This window comes from Lissotriton vulgaris, chromosome 4_1 (assembly GCF_964263255.1).
Source record: "Lissotriton vulgaris chromosome 4_1, aLisVul1.2, whole genome shotgun sequence".
NCBI classification, from domain to species: Eukaryota; Metazoa; Chordata; class Amphibia; order Caudata; family Salamandridae; genus Lissotriton; species Lissotriton vulgaris.
The window spans coordinates 439,724,372-439,744,953 of record NC_141691.1 but is presented as its reverse complement, the minus strand read 5'-3'; the positions used below and the strand labels follow the sequence as shown (position 1 = coordinate 439,744,953).

The window sequence follows — 20,582 nt, the reverse complement described above, 5'->3', positions numbered from 1 at the left end:
TATCAAACGCTTTCCCTACTGTTGCACTCTCTGGAGTGGGAATAGTAATTTTTACTCCTACACTACCCAATGTTTTCCCTACTGTTGCACTCTCTGGAGTGGGAATAGTAATTTTTCCCCCTACGCTATCCAGCGCTTTCCCTACTGTTGGACTCTCTGGAGTGGGAATAGTAATTTTTACTCCTACGCTATCCAACGCTTTCCTTACTGTTGCACTCTCTGGAGTGGGAATTGTAATTTTAACCCCTACGCTATCCAACGCTTTCCCTACTGTTGCACTTTTTGGAGTTGGAACGTTTTATATAATAAATTTTAAAAATAATAAAAGTATATTTAATTTTTTATTTTATTAAACATAATTCTTTACTTTTTATTTATGTTTTTGTTTTATGTTTGTAAATGTATTTGTAATGTATAATATTACCTCCACAGAGACCTAGGCATTATTATTATTATATTCTTATGTAGCGCCAGATTCGACCCCCGAAGGGGTATCTCCGCGCTTGCCTTGGGAACCCGTCCTGGCTTTTCCCTGTGAGATAGCCCCTACAGGGCATCCCCAAGGTGAAAGCCAGGCATCCCGCCGCGGGGGGGGGGTCGTTGTGGAGATTAAGCAAGCTTAATGCCCAGAGTTGCAGAGTGTGAACCCATGATTAGGTCAGGCACCGAAGCGAGAATTATCGAGTCCATGGACATTTGAGCTCAAGACCCTGCCGCGTCGGGAATTGAACCCTGGTCCCGGGTCTGACCTCTGCTTCAGGGTCTGCCTGCTCTAACCAGTGAGCCACACTTCTCCACTTCTCCATTGAGATGTTGGACGACCATCTCCTCAAACTCAACAGGAAATACTACAAAGGATTAGATCAAAAGGAAAACCCACTGATCAGGAAACTCGCAGACATCTCTACAAACCCATTTGACCGCTACCCGCGTCCCATTGAAGCGCTAACCTTGCGAAACTGAAACAACAACGCAGCATCCAAAAACTCATCACTGCTTGAAGGCAAACGCCGGCAGGTACGCAAAACTCACCGCTGCAAGACGGCATAATCGCCTCGGCAAGCAACCAAAACCCTTTCGCTGCCAGATGGCATAATCGCCTCGGCAAGCAACCAAAACCCTTTCGCTGTCTGATGGCATAATCACTGTGGTAGGCACCCAAAACTCAACACTATCAGAAGGCACTAGGTAGACAAAGATGAGACTCCATGAGGAAACATGCTGACAATTCTGCAAACTCAATTGACTGCTACCCGCGGCCCATCACTGAGCCATGTGATACAACCTCAACTGTGACAAAGCGTCACACATCAATAAGACAACCTAAACAGCGACAAAAAAATTCAAAATGAATGTGGAGTAATGAGGCTATTGCCTCGGTATCCAAAAACTCATCACTGTCAGAAGGAATCTGACAGACGAAAACAAGACAGACAGGCCTTCCTTATTTCTCTGGGCTTCACAGCAAGCAGTGAAAGAGCGTCAACCATGCCTGAACCAGCCAAGTCCACTCCGGCTCCCAAGAAGGGCTCCAAGAAAGCTCTCTCCAAGCCTCCCAAGAAGGATGGGAAGAAGCACAAGAGGAGCAGGTAGGAAAGCTATGCCATCTACATTTACAAAGTGATGAAGCAGGTGCACCCGGACACCGGCATCTCCTCCAAGGCCATGGGCATCATGAACTCCTTCATGAACGACATCTTCAAGCGCATTGCTGCAGAGGCTTCCCGCCTGGCTTACTACAACCAGCGGCGCACCATCACCTCCCGGGAGATCCAGACCGCAGCGCGCCTTCTGCTGCCCCGAGAGCTGGCCAAGCAGGGCGTGTTGGAGGGCACCAAGGCCGTCATCAAGTACACCAGTGCCAAGTAAGGCTTCCAGGCGCATCCCCATCAAACACAACATGGTAGATCATGGAGAGCATGAGCGGATGCAGGCTTCCCAATTGGCTGCCATGGCTGCCTACCACAAAGACATTGCTGGAGTCTTGCATGCCCTGCAGCTTATCATCCCTTAAGTGATGCTTCATCATTTGGCACAGATAAATGCTTATGCACTTTCAACATCCACCTCTTACTCCCTGATGTGTCACTGCTTCACAGTGGTTCTGCCAATCCTCCATCAGGCCCACGGGAGGCACTTGACAGATCAGAGGAGGAACATGTGGATGAATCAACAATCTGACAAAAAAGTCAGAAGTAGCATTCATCTGTGTCAAAAGGATAGTTTCTGCCAGGTCTTGTGCTTAGCATCATGCCTCTGAACCTCATCTTCCACTGTCCTCTGAATGACTCTCCTACAATCACCTTGGATTTTATTATGGACTGCCAATATAGCCATTGTTCCCAATGACACTGTAATCAGCCTGCTGACTGAACTCGGCCTCTTCTTCAACATTCATCTTGACATGCTCCCACCCAAGGACTCTGTTTGACCCTCCGCTGGACAAAGACACAATGAGGGTGTTGTCTAAACCACTGGGCAATTCTGCTACCTCAGTGAATTCACATGTAAATGAAAGCACGTATGTCACTAAGATGTGTGTTGCCTGTGAACATTTATATTAAAACGTGCCAACAATGCATGGTCAGTTTAGCCACCACTACAAATAGAAGACTTTTGGAAAAGGGAATCCGCTAACTCTGTGTCCCTGATAGGCAGTGAGAAGCCCGGACATGTGTGAATCTACCAATGCTCATATCTCAAAGAGAACGCTGTTTCAGGAACTTCCAGTAACATTATGCTCAGGATGTTGATCGTGACTTGGAACAATACTCAAGTCAGTGTCAAGCCACATGAGGTGGCTCAACCTTTCTGTGCAAACAAGGAATATTTAGAACATGTACTCATTGTCAATGAGGTGGACAATGGTTGTTTAGATGGGTGTCATGTCATGACACATGTAAATACAGTTCCCTAAACATGTTACATATGAATTAAAAGAAACCTAGCTGTAAGAAGAAGAATGGGGTATGATAGAATCTGTCAAAGTGTGTTTCTGGAAGAAATCCTAGCACTGTTGTGCTGTAAAGCCCATCACAACATCCCTTGCCCTACACCTGTATGCAAACTATTTTGTAATATTGTCCACAATGTACAAGTCTGTGATAAAACATGTACAGAGGCTTTAGGATGACTAGTAAATAATACAAAGCACATATCTCCTGCACTCCCACATGGAAAGGGAAGCTTCTGTGGGGACCGGTGCTATAAAAGATGCCCCTAAGTATCCTAACAACATACCAACATCATGTAACCAATGCTGTGGGAGTGCAAGGCCTACAGTGCATCATTTGTATATCTGCACTTTCAAAATAGTATCATAGGAATACTAACTCATCAAACCACTCCAAAACAATCTTGAAACTGAACTTTGCTCCCATACATATCAATCATTTTGGTTCACTCACATTCAAACTGCAGATTGATGGTACCCTGTTCCTCTGAAGATTGAGTAATTACATTTGTAGACATTAAAACCTATTGTGGAGGTGATGCATTGGTTGTAATCAACTACAAATTCACCAGTACATGTCAACACATCAACAATCATTGACAGTACAAGCCACTAGCCACTCGGATTTTATTTAAAAAAAGACACTCTTAATAACCTAAACTAATACTAATGACTTATCCTAAACTACACCAATCTAACTTGTACTAATATAAACCCACACTAAACCAACTAGCTTACTGTCATGAACAGGAAGACGGGGCCAACAACAGTCTTCTTGTTTTACAGGCTCGCCCCGACAAAACAGGAAGTCAGGCAGCTTGCAGAAGAAAGGAACTTCAGCCGTACATCAGCCCATCGGGAGAAGGGTACGCAGCAACTACAGAAGAATATGGATGCAGAGGGGTCAGGTTTGCATCAGAGGGAACGTCCACTGAAACCCAGAAACAAGTCTATGTTGGGTCTCTGGAATGCGGAAGCCCTGAGAAGTGCAAGCATTCAGCCAGTGTCCTAGGAGAGGGATCTGGGAGCACGGAAGAAGCAAACTCAGAAGAACTGAAAACAAAGAAAAGTCCAGCAACGCCAGTAGAAGAAGGAACACACCCTGTCAGCCGGTGGTCTCCTACTCCTGGCCACGTTGAATCACTGACATAATATCAACAGATACAATATCGACCTACATTTTTATCGACACAAAAATATCGACAACACTAATATCGATACCCTATACTTTTTTTAAAACCGTTCCGACTGACACGGACCAGGACTGTATTCCGACCGACATGTACAAGTGATGTACGACCGGCGTAATATGATGTAATGCGTCTGAAACACAACTGACTCACACAGAGCACAGAATGTATGACCGACACGTACGGAAACCAGTGATTCGGCCGTAACAGAGCCCAATGCGACTGACTCATTCGCGAACGACACTACTTAGCCCAGCATCCGCGTAGCACGACAGACTTGTACGCGATTGATGCCACATAGTCCAGCATCTGCGCAACAGACTCATGCGCGCTTGATGCCACAAAGCCCAGCATCCGCGCGACGCGACAGTCTCATATGCGATTGATGCCACATAGCCTAGCATCAGCACAACACAACAGACTCATATGCAAACAAAGCTAAATAGCATAATATGAGTGTGATAGACTCGGATTACCCCGCAATTGCCGCTGTAAGTGTCCGACCAGGTCAACTGAACATCTCCGTTATGCTCAACAAAGCAAATAGAAAGACAGAAAACGACCAAACAAGCATTGTAAAAGTAAAAAACAGACACACCCACAATCCCACCTACATAAAGGGTCAAAATTCCTACCAATGATCCTTTGCAGATTCCACAGACAAGCCAGCAGTGAATACTACCACACTGCACTGAGAGACACACTCATAACTCCCCCACCACACAACCTTTACACCAATAGCACCAAACTAAAAGCACACTCACAAACACCCAGCTTCACTTATACTCACTAACCCTCATGTTCACGCTCACACCCACATCCATCTCCACCACCACCCATCATCATGCCCTAAAGAAGAATCCAAAGTTCACAGATAGTGAGTTGGAAGTCATTGTAGATGAAATTCTCAGAGTAGAGCTACCGTTATTTGGCACATTGGCCCAACAGACCTGCATGTTCAAGAAAACCAATATGTGAGAGAGGATTGGTAATAAGGTGACCGCACAAGCAACTTGCCTGCACACAATGGACGATATCAGGTACAGGTACTATGATGTGCGAAGGAGGGTCAAGAAGCTGATTGGCAGCGAACATGCCCTGAGCCAGCAGACCAGCTGTGGCCCTCCTGCAAAAACTATGCACTTCACTTCCTGGGTGGAGAAGGTGTGAGCCATACTTCCACCTGAGGGCATCCAATGGAATATCATGAATACCAGAGCCTGGTGAGTACATAAACAACTAGTCAAAATTGTGAGGCAATACACACCCACAGACATCACTCTCAGGGGGTCAGTGAAACCATTCACTGTTAGCAAAGCCATATCAACCCAAAGCTAACTATCCTGTGATGTGTATGCTAGTTAGATAAACACAATACCTGCAATCTCAGAGTAAAATGTAACTATGTCATAACATGTACAAACTTGCTAACATATACAGCAAGGCTTTGGCTCAAAACACCAACAAACACTGTCAGCCATTTTGGCAGAACAGTTCCGCTCACTCTCAGGGAAGCTGGGTCACAGCAAGGTAGCTGACATATGGGGCTGATGTATAAATTGTTCGCACTCCCAGCCATCTTTACTGTAAATTTCAACTCCCTGTCTGGGGATGCATTGTCCTAGAGGTACCCCCTGGGCTGGCTGGGAAGTTGTATGGAGTACAGGAAAAGTGGTGAGATGCAGACATAGCACACATCAATACACACACAAAGGTACATATACATAATTGAAAAGGGATACCTGACAGTGAATGTAATGGCCACAGAAAGATAGTGGACACTGTTGCATGATGTCATTTACACAAAGCGTTGTTGTGAGCTGCTTTCCACTCCTACAACCTGCAGCGTTCTCGGCTTTCATGCCACTACACTCCCCTCATTGTCAGTGACACTGTCCACACAAGGAGTAATCTAGACTGGGATGGAGGAGGCATACAACTTACAGCAGCATAACACAGACACACAAACCTCTGGACCTCACTGTTATCAGCATGGAAAAGCAAGAAAGCAGCCATGCTTAACTCCTCTTTCCATGGAGGACATGGACAAGATAAATTACACCATCACGTACAAAGCTCAGCAGCAACCTCATGTGCAATGGTATCACAATCACATGAGTGCTATGAGATGAGAACTAGGAACACATAAAACAAAATAGTATATCTCAATTCATCACATACATACCGGATTGTGACTATGATGTGAGACACACCAATGTGACGGATAAAGATATGCACAAATGCCTGCACACATACACAAATCTTGTCACACGTTGTAAGAGGAAGTTCACTAATGTCATTGTTAAAGCACAAATGTAGCAAAAACTACACACCTGTGTCTGGCACTGGGTGGCACTTGAGTTTCAATGGCTATGTACAGTCAATGAATCAATACATGAGTATCTCATGCACAAAGCTCTACATGCTGATCACAATGCTTCACTCTGTCATTACAATGTCTTTAACCAATATGGGCCTCTGTCTGTGAAAATTGAGGACAATGCAATGTACATACACTCATCATGACACTCAATAGCAACTGTAATGTGTGTGCAAAGCTACAACATACACTGTGTGTTTCTCCCACCCAAGGGCCTGGTGGGGACACTGCAGGAACAGAACAAGAATCCAAGTCCCAGACTCCGGTTGACACTGAGCTCTCCAGTGTGGATGTTTCTCAGTCCTCTTTGGACAACGATGAGAAAACTGGTCCTGCCGGTGTATATTGGCTTGCAGCACCAGCAGCTGTAACTCCAGCACACCCTGCAACCACTCCTGCTACATCTGCCAACAACTAGATGACCTCTATCATCACGGACATACCAATGCAAGAAGACACAGATGGCAAAGCTACACAGGGTACTATGGAGTTGGCTGACAACAACACCACTGTCAACAGTGAAGGAGGCTCAGTGTTGTCTGTGTTTGCAACGGCAGGTCCTGCTCGTGTGGGTAGGGATGGTGCGAGGGTGCGCAGGGTGAGGTCACGTTCTGAAGATGGTACTGTTACGCAAGATGACACACAGTTAGGACGCATCATAAATGCACACAGAGAATGCACTGGAGACTTTGGCCAGGTAGTTGGGATTCTGAAGGACATACAACATCAGCAGGCTGCCCATTATTTTAAAATGGGCTCCCATATGTTCCGGATGGACTCCCACATGTCACATTGTCACAAAGAGGTTACCTTGCATCTATTGTTGAGTTGAGACAACATGGTGTGATTGTGTAATAAACCTGTACTCCACATTGGGGTGTGCCTTGTCTGTATACAGTACTAACGCTTAAGTACAGTTCACTCACACCCTCAAACTCAGGAGGGGTTACCCGGCTGCACCTATCCACACAATCACTTGGATTTACCACAGCATTAACCAAAGGAGTGCGATTGTTCATCACCATTCGCAGCCTTGTCTGTATACACTCATACAACATTCCTTGGCATACTGTACCTGTGGCGTGATTGCCACTTTCTCTGAAAAAGTTTATTGTATGTGCATTTCAGTGTCTTTTCAGTTCACAATGAGGGAGGAGATGAGTATGTGTGGCAGGGAAATTTTGCATTGTGTTGACCTTGCAGTGTGCCTCTCTCATACGTGTCACATCTTCATGACTCACAAGACAGTATTTTAATTGCTGTAGTTGTTTTCCTGAACAGTATTTGTCTAGCAGGTCCTCATCTTTATGTCACAAACACAAGTTTAATTCACCACGGAGGCAAGTATTGTATGATTATGATTTAATTTAGATGAATGTGTGAAACGGTACACACAATTGATAGTGCTGTACAGTGCGATATAAATCCAAAGTTCACTGAGGTGGTGTTGGTAGATGAAATTTTCAGAGTAGTGGGTGGGAGAAACAAACAATGTAGGTTGTGGCTTTGCACACATCAATGGAGCACACACATTACAGTTGCTATTGCAATTCATGATGAGTGTTTGTACATTGCATTGTCCTCAATTGTCACAGACAGAGGCCTATATTGGTTAAAGACATTGTAATTACAATGTGAGGCGTTTTGATCAGCACATAGAGCTTTGTGCATGAGAAACTCAGTGTGAACATGAGTCCTAGGTTGTTGCCACAAATCATTAGACTTATTTGTGGAATGTCTAATGGAGATGTATGCAGATATTTAGGTATTTCAATACTGTTCTCTGTCTGTCCTTCACAGGGGCCATTGGCTGCTGTCTGGTGTTATATGATCTCCAGAACACATAATGCTGTTATAGGGCACAACTTTTCTTGGAAACTGGATGCGGTGCCACACATTAAAGTACTGACATTCCTGACCCTCTTGGTTACTTTGTGCTCATTGTAAAGTAATGTAATGTAAATAAGATTAGTAAAGTGCAACTAATGACCGAAGATGCCTGGTCCACCCATGTACCTCATTAAAACATATCCAAGCAGGGGTAAAGGGTTCCTCAATGGTGTCAGCAACCATGGCATGTTGGGGTATCCGGAGTCCCCTACATACAAACAAACAAACATATCATCGGTCTGAAATGAGGATTAAAATCAGAGAAGGTAAACCGACATTACACACCAACAAGCCAGGCATGCAGGTTTTGCAGCTGGGGCATCATCTGTAGGATCCTACTATTCCTCATGATGGGTGTGTCGTGTGCGGATCCTGGGAAACGTGCACAGACATGTAAGATTGTCATGTCAGGCAGACATACCACCAGGGCGTTGGTGGAGTGAAAATGTTTACGATTCCTGTATGCCTGTTAATTTGTTTGTGGCGGCACCAAAGCCACATCTGTCCCATCTATGGATCCAATGACATTTGGCATCCTTCCCAGAGCATAAAAGTCACTCTTGATATCAGTAAATTGTTGTGGTACATGGCTAAATATTGTCTAGGACATCCCACCAGTAGTAGCCACAGTGTACTGGATGGTTCCTCTGGTAAAGAAATGTAGGGCTGCCATCACCTTCACCTTGGGGGTCAGCGCTGATGGATATGGCCATGCAGGTTGCAAATGTGGTGCCAACTGCTCAGCCAAATCCTCAATTTGTGGTCTGGTGAAGCGGTAACATTGAATGCTATCAGGTTCAGCCATGGTTTCTAGGTCTGGGAAGGATATGTGGACAGCTGGTCTCCTGCAGTACATAGGGGAGCAGAGAAAGATTATCATTTTGCTCTCATATGTGGCAATGAACATGCAAAATTTCACATGCTACATCATAGCAAGACTCAATGAAGTCTGGTGTTTGCTGTTGAGCACGGGCACATATTCTAGCTATGTGCCCCTCACTGAACATTTCAGCTTCTGATCGTGACACAATAAGTGCGATTCGGTGCTGTGAACAATATATGGGGGCTGTCACCTGTAAATGTGAGCAAATGTCACATACCATACACACCTCAGTGACTATTGAGGATAGATGTTTTATCCAAATGACAGGTATTTGTAAGTTCCACACACAGGGATCTTGTAATGCCACATAGACACTGTTATTAATGTAATGCCTGGTGTACACTTACCATCATGCACATGAAACACATATGATGTGCTACCAGATTTGTTAGCAGGGCAAACATGTTTGGCTGTGACACACAGACACAACAGCAACTCACACACCAAATTCAGATGGACTTTTGAAATGATTTACATTTACAACATACAAAATGAATTATGTGATTGGCACAATGCACTAAAACTCTGGATTAACCCCACAATAGTAGCTCAGGAACACTTTGTAACACACAGTACATTTCAGCTGTAAATCAGGGTGTATGCTACATGTGATCACCCAATGTCCCCTTGGAACTGTGTCCAGGCCTCGGTTGGGGATCTGCAAATTTAACACTAACAGTTGTGATGTGCATTACACACAATGGACTTTGTCCCTATGAAACAGGGCACAACCAGGGAGTGTGTGCTACAAGGAGCTCTGTTCAATATGACATGTGAAGATATGTACCCACACATGTGTTGAAGTATGAAATGTTCCTATCTATACTGTGTGACAGGATTATTGTTTGTTGTACAGCACCTGAGGCTCAGGCCAAATATTGTGGATGGCACCCCTTGGCTGTTTTCTGTGATGGTGACAGAAATGGGTAACTATTCAAAACATGCGGTGTACACTTCAAGACCAAGCCGGATACATACATTGGATATAGGCCTTATGTGGGACAGACGCGGGTATCTATTCAAAAGATGCAGCGTACAATTCAAACCAAGCCAGACACATGCATTGTATATAGTCCTTATGTGGGACAGACGCGGGTGACAATTCAAAAGACACAGCTTACAATCCAAGACCATTGTTTTTAGTCCTCAAGGGGACAGAGGCGTTTTTACAGCGTGTACGACTTGCTTGCACACTAATTTGGTTGGGAAACCACAACAATGTATCCAAATCTATGGTGTCATGATGCAGAAATTTAGAAAGACGCGGTAGGTATGTCCGAGGAGTGCAATGTGATGGATTGGACTAATTTGGATAATGCAAACGTCTCTGACCTATCTCGTTTTGCCCATGGAACAGAAACCGCCTCTGCAGCACAGATATAAGGCTGTCTGTTCCCAAGAGACTTCACTTGCCTGCACTACATGCTACCTGACTACATCACAAACTACCACTGCTGCTGTCTTTGCATCTCCTGGAGTCTGCAATTGCACATACTGTGGAGAGGGCCCCAGCATTCACAGAGGAGGAAAACCAGGTCCTGCTGGACAGCCTCCTTTCAAAGAACAGCAAGCTGCATGGGAAAACAGGGGGGCAGGTGAGTGTTTATTGCACTGACTTCTCAGTACAACATGTTCCCATAACAGGCACTACTAGCATTCTGATCACCAAGGACATGTATGCACACACATAGTCACAGTAATTCTCACAGTGTGTGTGTTCATGTACTGGACAGGGACAGTGAAGTCAAAGTGTATCCTGTGCTATTTCATCTCATGCACTGTACTCATGTTGTGAAGGCAGGTTTACACACAGGACAACTGCCCCTGCTGATACTTGAACTTCCTTTATCCATATTCTGCCCTACTACCAATGACCTATATGTCCACGTGTGTGAAGAACAAACATATCACATGTGTAGTAATGGTGAGTCACTATGTCATCCTTACAAGTCGATGCCCATCAGAAGCAGGAGATTTGGTTGACCATCATCCGGGCTGTAAGATCTGTGGTGTCATTTAAACACCACATCCGCCACTGCCAGAAGAGGTGGCAGGACCTCCATGGCTGGACCCAGACGATTGCTAGAGTTCAGCTGAAGCTTTCACCTCCTCAGAAAAGGAGTGGATGGCGGACCCTCACCCCTCACATGCTCCAGATACTCATGGCGGTTTTCCCTGATCTGGATCGGCAGCTGAAGGCCAGACAGCAGCAAGGAGGGGGTGATTTACAGCCAGTTAGCTGTATTTTGCCTTACATGCATGTTGCACTCCCTCAAGCTGGTGACACTATCACATGTCCTGTGTCTGCTGAGACACCACTTGTGTTGCAAAATGCAAAGATGCCCCATTGTCATCTGATGCCCAGGTGTGTCCATTTCCATCTGTGATATGTGTCACTAGACTCTTGTGTATTAGCTGTAGTCCAAGGTCACTGTGTACAGCACCATGCACGACATGTGCATTGACCTGACCGTCATGAGTGATGTGCTTGTTTGACACGTGCCAGCAACTTGACAGACATATGAGCTGCACTCTGTGTGGTACATACCTAAATGGACAGTGAGATGCTTGGGGTAAACACAGGTTTGTGACATGAATATTGCACACATGTGCAGCAGGTTAGACCAAGTTGGTGTCTAGGAAATATGAACTGTATTAGCTTAAATAATGCATGTTAAACAGCCACGTAATCCCGGTAATCCCATATTTCACATGGACTGGGACAGGTATACCAATTCAGGCCATCAGGGACAGAGTCATATCCAATTATTGAGTGTCAGTTAATGCTGTAACCATTACATAGGAAGATTCATATGTCTGACTCTGTGTCAGTGTTTACAGGCTGAGCTATTTTGTTTGGACATGTGGGCAATGTAAAGGATATGGACAGAAATCTCATGTATGTCAACTGGCTCAGATATACAGGACAAATCATGTGTGTGTCATCACTTGAATGTGCATATTGCTGGACTAAACAGATATGTGGATGCCTCATTACTAATATTCTTTGTGAGAATGTAAAATGCTCCTGCATTGAGATATCATACTTCATATACTCAAAGGTATCAGGTGAACAACATGAGATTGTCAAAGTGCTCGATTTCTATGTGGCACGTAGGGGACATATCTACTTGTGCACTATAGTTGTTTCTTGCACAGTGTATACTTGAGTGTGACCTGGTGCTGACTGGTGCATCTTGATTCACTGGCCCGGTAACAAAAATCATTACGGACTGTTTAGGCAGACAGGTCTGTGGCATAGTGTGATGCTGTGTTGTACTTGGCAGTTGTCCTGCATGTAGACCTTTTTAGCATTAGGGTTCACAACATGAGCCCATATTGTTTCCTGTGGATGGAATTCTGTTCATCATGTACACTTAGGTATTTGTCCATCCCATTTGTGTTCTCAACTCCAGACTCCCTTGCATGAGATGGGACATGTTTGTGTTAAGGGCTGACACTCAGGAGCATTACAGATCAGACAACAGGCAAGACAGTGCCTTGTTGGGCAGGTACATAGTTTAAATTGAGATACATCTGACAGATCTTTCCATTGCCATCAAGTGTTTGTAAATCTGCATCACAGGCAGACTGACAGGTAATATATCTACATATGTGTGAGCTAAAGGAATATTGGCTTTGAGATTGTGCTAGGCCTTGCTCTGTGATGTGTTTTGAACTGAAATCTAGTGTCAAGTACATGCAGGCAACTGATGTGATTCTGTTTCTCCTCCTTGTTCACAGCATCATCCCCAAGTGGAGGAGAGAGTTCCACAAACCAGGAGAAAGCAGCGAGCCAGATGGGTCAACTGTGGAAGAAGATGAGGGACCCATGGGCACAGAGGGTGAGGGGAGCCACACTGATGCCCACTCATAAACATCAACATCAGCTGATGAACCATCCAGCTCCAGTGATGACTCCCTTGGGGTGGTGGCTGTTACCAGAGCGGGGGCCACTCTCACAGAATCTGTCCCCGCCACCACCATCACCTCCACCCTACCAGCTTCTCCCATTTCAAAGGTCCGTGGACATTCCTGTGTGAAGGAGCATGTCTCCTTTGGTCCAGGCACCGCACCTCCTGCATCTGTCACCCATGCTGCCCTGAGTGTGGAGTCTGTGGACTTGCTGACACAGTTGCATGTGGGGCAGACATCCATTTTGAGTGTCCTCCATGCACACAGGTCTTTTGACCCAATTGGTGTCATTCATGGAGGTCATAACAACAAACAATGTCTGCCTACATCGGAAAAATCTGTCCATGGCCTCCTCACTGATGGCAGCTGTGTCCCTCCTACAGCAGTCCCTCACCCCTCCGACTCTGCCCTGTACACAGTCCACCCTGACCTACCTGCCCAAAGCTCACTCACACACGCACATGTACACACGCCAACAGACAAAGGCAGCACACGGCAAGCAAGTGCAAAGTCCAAACAAACATGCACGCACACTGAGGGGACTGACATCACACATACTTGGGTTAGAGAAGAACAACACACACAGCCATCCACAACCACTGCGCATTCTTCAACTACCTCTGCCTCCGAAAGCCCTACACTTGACTCTCCTGCAACCCCCCTTCCCAGGGGGTATTCCTCTATGACCTAGGTCTCTTCCCCACTGACACATCACTTTGAACTCACAAGGGGAAGAAGTAGTCACCACGCACAAGAAAGGAAATCCCCCACCACACACACATCCTCCCCTAAGAGTAGGAACACCGAGGCCCCCACCTGTGTATCCCCCAGGAAGAAGAAAGGCAGAATCCCACCACCATCACACACTTCACCCGCCAAAGCTACATCCGCCCAACCCAAGCCCTCCCACCAAGGTTCACACACCAAAAACCATCCCCAGATCACCCACACACCATTACACCATCCCCAAGATGATTAGGCCCTCACCCCCAATCACAGGCACTTCTACTCATACAACACCACACACTCTGTCACTTCCAGACACTGCAGTGGAGACGGTGGTCCTCTATCTGATCTGTCCACTTTTGTCGATCCCCCACCCCTGCAATCTGACATGGGCATTGCAGTGGATCCCCCACGCCACAATCTGACATGGGCACTGCAGCAGATACTCCGCCCCCGCAATCTGACATGGCCACTGCAGTGCAGCCCGACCCCTCAGTCCAACATGTCCAATGCAGTTGCTCTAGCACACCCTTAATTCGATTTGTCCACTTAAGATGCTGCAGACACTCCAGCTACCCCAAGTCCTCCCATTACCCATCTTGCTACACACTAATCCTGTCCCTGCAGTGCCTGGCCTGCCCCAGAAGCTTCTGCTCCTTGGTGAGTTGTCCCCTAGTGATGAAAGTGCAGGCAAGCAATGTATTGAAACTCATCTGATGTTGGACTAATTTTTAGGGACTGGCCATTGCCATTGTTTATTTTCCAGATTCGTGATTGCATATTTAAATGGTGAATAAAGCACATTTATGTTAATTTAGCTTCTTTTTGGGTGTGCATATTGTTGCTGAGGATTGTACTGCAAATGCTGTTTTAACATTGTTTAAGGCCAAATCATGCACATTGGTGGCAGTGTTATCTCACAATGTCAATGGTGGTATTCACATGGCAGGTATTTTTAAGTGGGGCTTAAATATGTCTGCCTCTACAGATAAGTGTTTGTTTGGCAGACTACCATTATTGTGTCACTACATTGCTTGTGGTTTTAGGCCTAAGAGAGTCATACATGATTGTCTGCACATGCTGTGAGTCTGGATACCACACTCACCTTTTTGACACTGCACTGATGGGGTATTACACCCCTTGGCCCCTATGTGCTTGCCAATGGTGGGTGTTTTAATTCCACACTCATCTTTTGGTCACCCCAATGATGGGGTTATACCCCATCCCCCTATATGCCTGACACTGCGGGTGTTTGATCCCCCATCACCTAATGGTCCCAACACTGATGTGGGGTATACCCCATGTCCTGTATGTGCTTGTCTAAGTTGGGCGTTTGAACCCCATGATCATCTTTTGGGCACCACCGTGATGTTGGGGTGATACCCCATCTCCCCTATGTGCTTCTCAATGCTGGGGGTTTGTACCCCACAATCTGCTTTTGTTCACTCGAGTGATAAAGTTAAATGCATTTGTTTGCACAATGTGTCACTGATTCAGGATGTTTGCGCACAATACACAAAGTTGGCATGGGAGTAGGGATGGAGTGTTTGCCACTCACCTCCTCTGGGGTGGACTGTGCGGGGGGGTAGACAAAGACCCCCTTCTGCAGCAGACTGTGCTAGGGGATGGGCATCCACTCTTCTGTCATGGTCTGTGTTTTGGGATGGGCATCCACCCTTCTGTGATGGTCTGTGTTTTGGGATAGGCATCCACCCTTCTGGGATGGACTGTGCTGGGGGTGGACATAGACCCGCTTCTGGGGTGGCCTGTGCTGGGGGGGGTGGACATAGACCCCCTTCACGGGTGGCCTGTGATGGGGGGTGGACATAGACCCCCTTCTGGGGTGGACTGTGCTGGGTGGTGGACATAGACACCCTTCTGGGTGGACTGTGCTTGGGGGTGGATATAGACCCCCTTCTGGGGTGGACTGTGCTGTGGGATGGGCATCCACCCTTCTGGGATGGACTGTGCTGGGGGTGGACATAGACAAGCTTCTTGAGTGGACTGTATTGGGAGGTGGACATAGACCCCCTTCTCGGGTGGATTGTGCTGGGGGATGGGCATCCACCCTTCTGGTATGGACTGTGCTGGGGGGGTGGGTATCCACCCCCTATGTGTGTTTTGGCTTTTGTGGGGTCATGATGTATTATTGGGTGGTAGGTGTCTGACTTACCGTCTGCTACATGCATGTCGGTTCCGGTTGTTGATTCAGTCATAGTGGTACAAAAGGGGGGTATTTTTGATTCAGTCATAGGCTTATAGTACTGGGATGATATGCACAATCGGATACATGGCAGCTTCGTCTTGTACGCGCTGTTCGTGTTGTGGTGCGAATGGGACCTAATATACAGCTCTTCCGGATGCTGTGACGTGCTGGAGGTGGCGACCTGTTCGGCGTGGAGGAAGTGTGCATCGTACATGGAGGCGTGGCTATAATACTGAAGATAGACAGCAGTTCCTGCTGGCTCGCACAGAATACAATAAAGCTATATTGAAGGCCAAAGCCTCCCATTTCTCAGCTACAATACTCAATGCAGATAATACATCTAAACAAATTTTTAAAATTGTTAGTGAGATCAGTATTGACGAGAGGATATTACCCAATCAAGTCCCTACCCAAGAAATGTGTAACAGCTTAAACACCTACTTCCTGGAAAAAATTTGCATCATCAAGTCTAGTATTCCCTCTTCGAGCAACACAGATGGCCAGGATGACATTTGTAGAGACTCAGTCACAATAAACCATCTCTCAGCTATCTGCCCTAAAACTTTGATTGATCTTTTAACCCAAGTTAAGTCAGGCTCTCCGAATGACTGTTGCCCACCCCCTATTCTTAGAGATATATTTGTAACCTTTCCATAGAGTATCCTCCACTTTTTTAATGAACCTCTGACTAAAGGGGTAGTACCTAGGGCTTTTAAGGCTGCTACGATAGTCCCCCTCCTGAAAAAGCCTGGGGCAGATCCCCTCACCCTTTCCATCTATCGTCCCATATCCCTTCTTCCAGGCCTGTCTAAGATCCTGGAGGCCTATGTTACTACATGTCTGTCCAATTTCATTGAACAAACAGAATACCTGGAGCCTATCAAGCGGGCTTCAGGCCATTTCACTCCACAGAGACGGTGGTCCTCACCGCGTTGGACACGCTTAGAACTAACACAGATAGGGGAATTCCGCAGGCCCTGGTGCTCCTGTATCTGTCTGCAGCGTTCAACACGGTCGACCATAACATTCTGTTGAACCGTGTCGAACAAGCAGGGATCTAAGGAGCTGCCTATAATTGGCTAAAATCATTTTTGACAGGAGAACGCAAGCAGTTCGCCTTGGGATTTTACTGGTCCCAGACTGACTATATCTTGCGGCGTCCCACAGGGCTCGTCCCTTTCACCTCTATTGTTCAACATCTATCTAAGGCCTCTGCTTTTCTCATTAAAAAATCGGAAGGCAACCATCTTTAATTATGCAGATGACCTCCAGCTGATTTTCCTCCTGGACTCCCCTGATGCTGCTGCTGAATTTCGGGCTACTATGCTCCATATTCAACAGTGGATGGATAGTAATCATTTGAAGCTAAACCCAGGCAAAACAGAATTAGTTCCGCCTGGGAAGAGTAAGGATTGCTGGGGCCCACATTTCTGGCCTACGGAACTAGGCCCCCCCCTATTGCGTCACTGTCTGTTAAGAGTTTAGGGGTAGTGATTGATGCTGATCTTTCAATTAGGGACAGGTGGGTGCGGTGATTTCCACTAGCTGTTACCAGCTCCATAAAATCAGATAGATTGCTCATCTGTTAACCCACTCAGCTTTAATCCAGGTAGTAATAGCCCTTGTTCTTTCCCGCCTGGACTTTTCAAATTCCCTCTACATCGGGTTGACTCAGTATTTACTGAAACGTCTGCAAATGGTGCAGAACCAGGCGGCAAGATTGATCTACAAACAGCCTAAATGGCACTCGGCTAGGGCTTTGCTGATTCAGCTCCACTGGCTTCCAGTGGAGCAATGGGTGGCATTCAAGAATGGATGTTTAGCTTTCAAAGCACTGCATGGCAACAGTCCGCGGTACATTTCGTCCATGATCAACAAATATGCTCCTTGACGAAACCTACGCTCTTCTCATCTTCATCTCTTATCTGTTCCGACTATAAAACTCAAACGTGTCAGAGGTCGCAGATTTTGCCACTTGGCACCTATCTGTTGGAACTCCCTCCCAGTAACACTGAGAAGTTGTGTCAACTTATTAACCTTCAGGAAAGCACTTAAAACCTGGCTATTTGAGCTGGCCTACTAGTCGGTCTGATGTCACACTTGCAAAGCATGATTAGTGCCATGAAACCTCTGGTGATAGTGCGCTTTATAAGCAATTGATAACATAACATAACATAAATTGCCCAGCCGGAAACTGCTATGGTAATGGTACCGGGCGGGTCAGATCTGCCTTTATGGAGACGCCTCATACAGGAAATCTTGCTCGATTCGGAGCATGCGTGTCATTGAGGATTTTGATACATTTGCGCATCATACTTCATCGTTCGGACGGACCGGATCCCGTAACGAGTTGGTCCGCAGGTAACACTGAGGAGAGCAGCTCTAGGAGGGCTGTCCAAGCAAGATAAGAATCGGCCTCTAAGTGTAGAGTATGCGACAAACAGTTCATTCGCATACAAAATAAAAAAACTTATTACACTGGCCTACGTCTCAGTAACTGATGTGGCCGGACATTACAACCTTTTACGGGAAAGACCGTGCTACCAGCAACACAAACACAAATTTTGTCCCCTCCTAGACTGTTTTGAAGATACCTGGGTGGGATGACTCCATAGATCAGGCTATAGGAGACAACCAACATGCCAAATTCCATGGTGGAATGTCTACCTTAGCACACCAAACCAAGAAGTAAAACCAACAATGCTGTTGAAGATTGGCATAATGCCTTCCAAGCATCAACAGAACAAGTTACTCATATTCTACACAAACTCATACTCTGCCTCCAAAAAGAACAGAGCTACCAACAGCCAAGGATGGAGCAATCTGTTACACAAATCAGACCTAAACTATCCAAACAAACTAAGCAAATGTTTGAATATCTACAAGTCAAACTACACCCTACAAGAAGAGGCCTAGAATACTTAGCAATAATTGCCAAAAGCGTACTCTAAACTCTCAAAGCAGCGTAAAATGGAGAAGTGTGGTTCAATGATTAGAGCGGCAGACCCTGATGCAGAGGGCTAGCCCGGGACCAGGGTTCAATTCCCCGCCTCGGCGGGTCTTGGGCTCAAAATTCCACAGACCTGATAATTCTCGCATCGGTGCCTATTCCTATTAAGTAGTCCCACTCTGCTACTCTGGGCAATAGCTTGCTTAATCTCCACAACGGCCCCAACAACGCTAAGGATGCCTGGCCTCTACCTTGGGGGTGCCCAGGAGTGGACGTCTCACAGGGAAAGCCAGGATGGGTTCCACAGCGATATTCGTACAAGCGCCTTGAGACCCTTGCGGGTGAGTAGTGCGCTATACAAGTATCAATTTACATATCAATTTACATTTACATTAAAATGTGTAATACTTTTCTGTTTAAAATATAAAAATACAAACCAATTTTATTTTTTCACAAAACTAATTAATTTGTCTAATATATTATTAATAAATAAATATATATAGACACATGAATTATATTTTTGAAAAAATAAACAACAATACTAAATTTCATACTATTGCCCTCCCACACTAAGTAACTAAAATAATTTGCTGTTTCCGTAGCTGTAGACAGACAATCCCACATCTTCTAAAACAATCCAGGTAGCGCATAATTCAAATAGATAAAAAAGTTTCAACCAAAAAATTTTAAAAATCCAACTGTTCCAAATAGTAATCCTCAGTCCTTAAATCCACAATCCAAAAACCATAAAACAAACGAAAAAGTTTTTTTAAAAAAAAGAAACGCTCCAGGAAAACCCGAAAAATTAAGGAACTGTAAAATAATTATTAGTTACTAAAACTATTTGTACACTTCCTTAATTTAAAATAATGCAATCTTCCGGGAACCGCAACTTCTTACGAATAAAACCTTTAAAATAACACACTAACATTCCCACCCACATAAATATACAAATAATAAACAATATAACAGTATTACAAACATGTTACAGACGATAATAACAAATATCCTGCCATACTTTAAATTGTCTAAACTAGGCCTCAAAAACGAATGATACATAAATTGTCAAAACCTAACGTACGCATTAAAAAACGCCATAACTTATAGAACCGAACTGTACACACCCTAACTACAACTTAACTACCTTCAAATTAACCATGGGCGAATTTTGCGGATCTCGCGTTCGCGAATTTTGCGGATTTGCGAACTCGCAATCCGCAAAATCCGCGAATTCCCGCGAATTTGCGGATTTTTTTTTTTGTGTGTTCGCAATTGTTTCTGCCAGTTCGCGAGGATTTGGTACTAGTTCGCAATTGCGAACTTACTTGTCGGCTCGCAACGGTCGCGACTATGTTGTTTCTACGTCTGGTTCATCATCACAGCCTCCCAGCACCCTCTGTTTTACCACTGGCACCCTCTCTTAGACCCATGCCACCCTCTGTTACATCAATGCCACCCTCTGGTTCATCATCACTGTAGAAGTTGGGGG

General features: G+C 45.5%; 1 pseudogene; it reads left to right on the top strand.

The window, feature by feature from the left end:
- The first annotated feature begins 1,488 nt into the window (after positions 1 to 1,488).
- LOC147718839 (histone H2B 1.2-like) lies at positions 1,489 to 1,869 on the top strand (annotated as a pseudogene).
- The last annotated feature ends 18,713 nt before the right edge of the window (positions 1,870 to 20,582 follow it).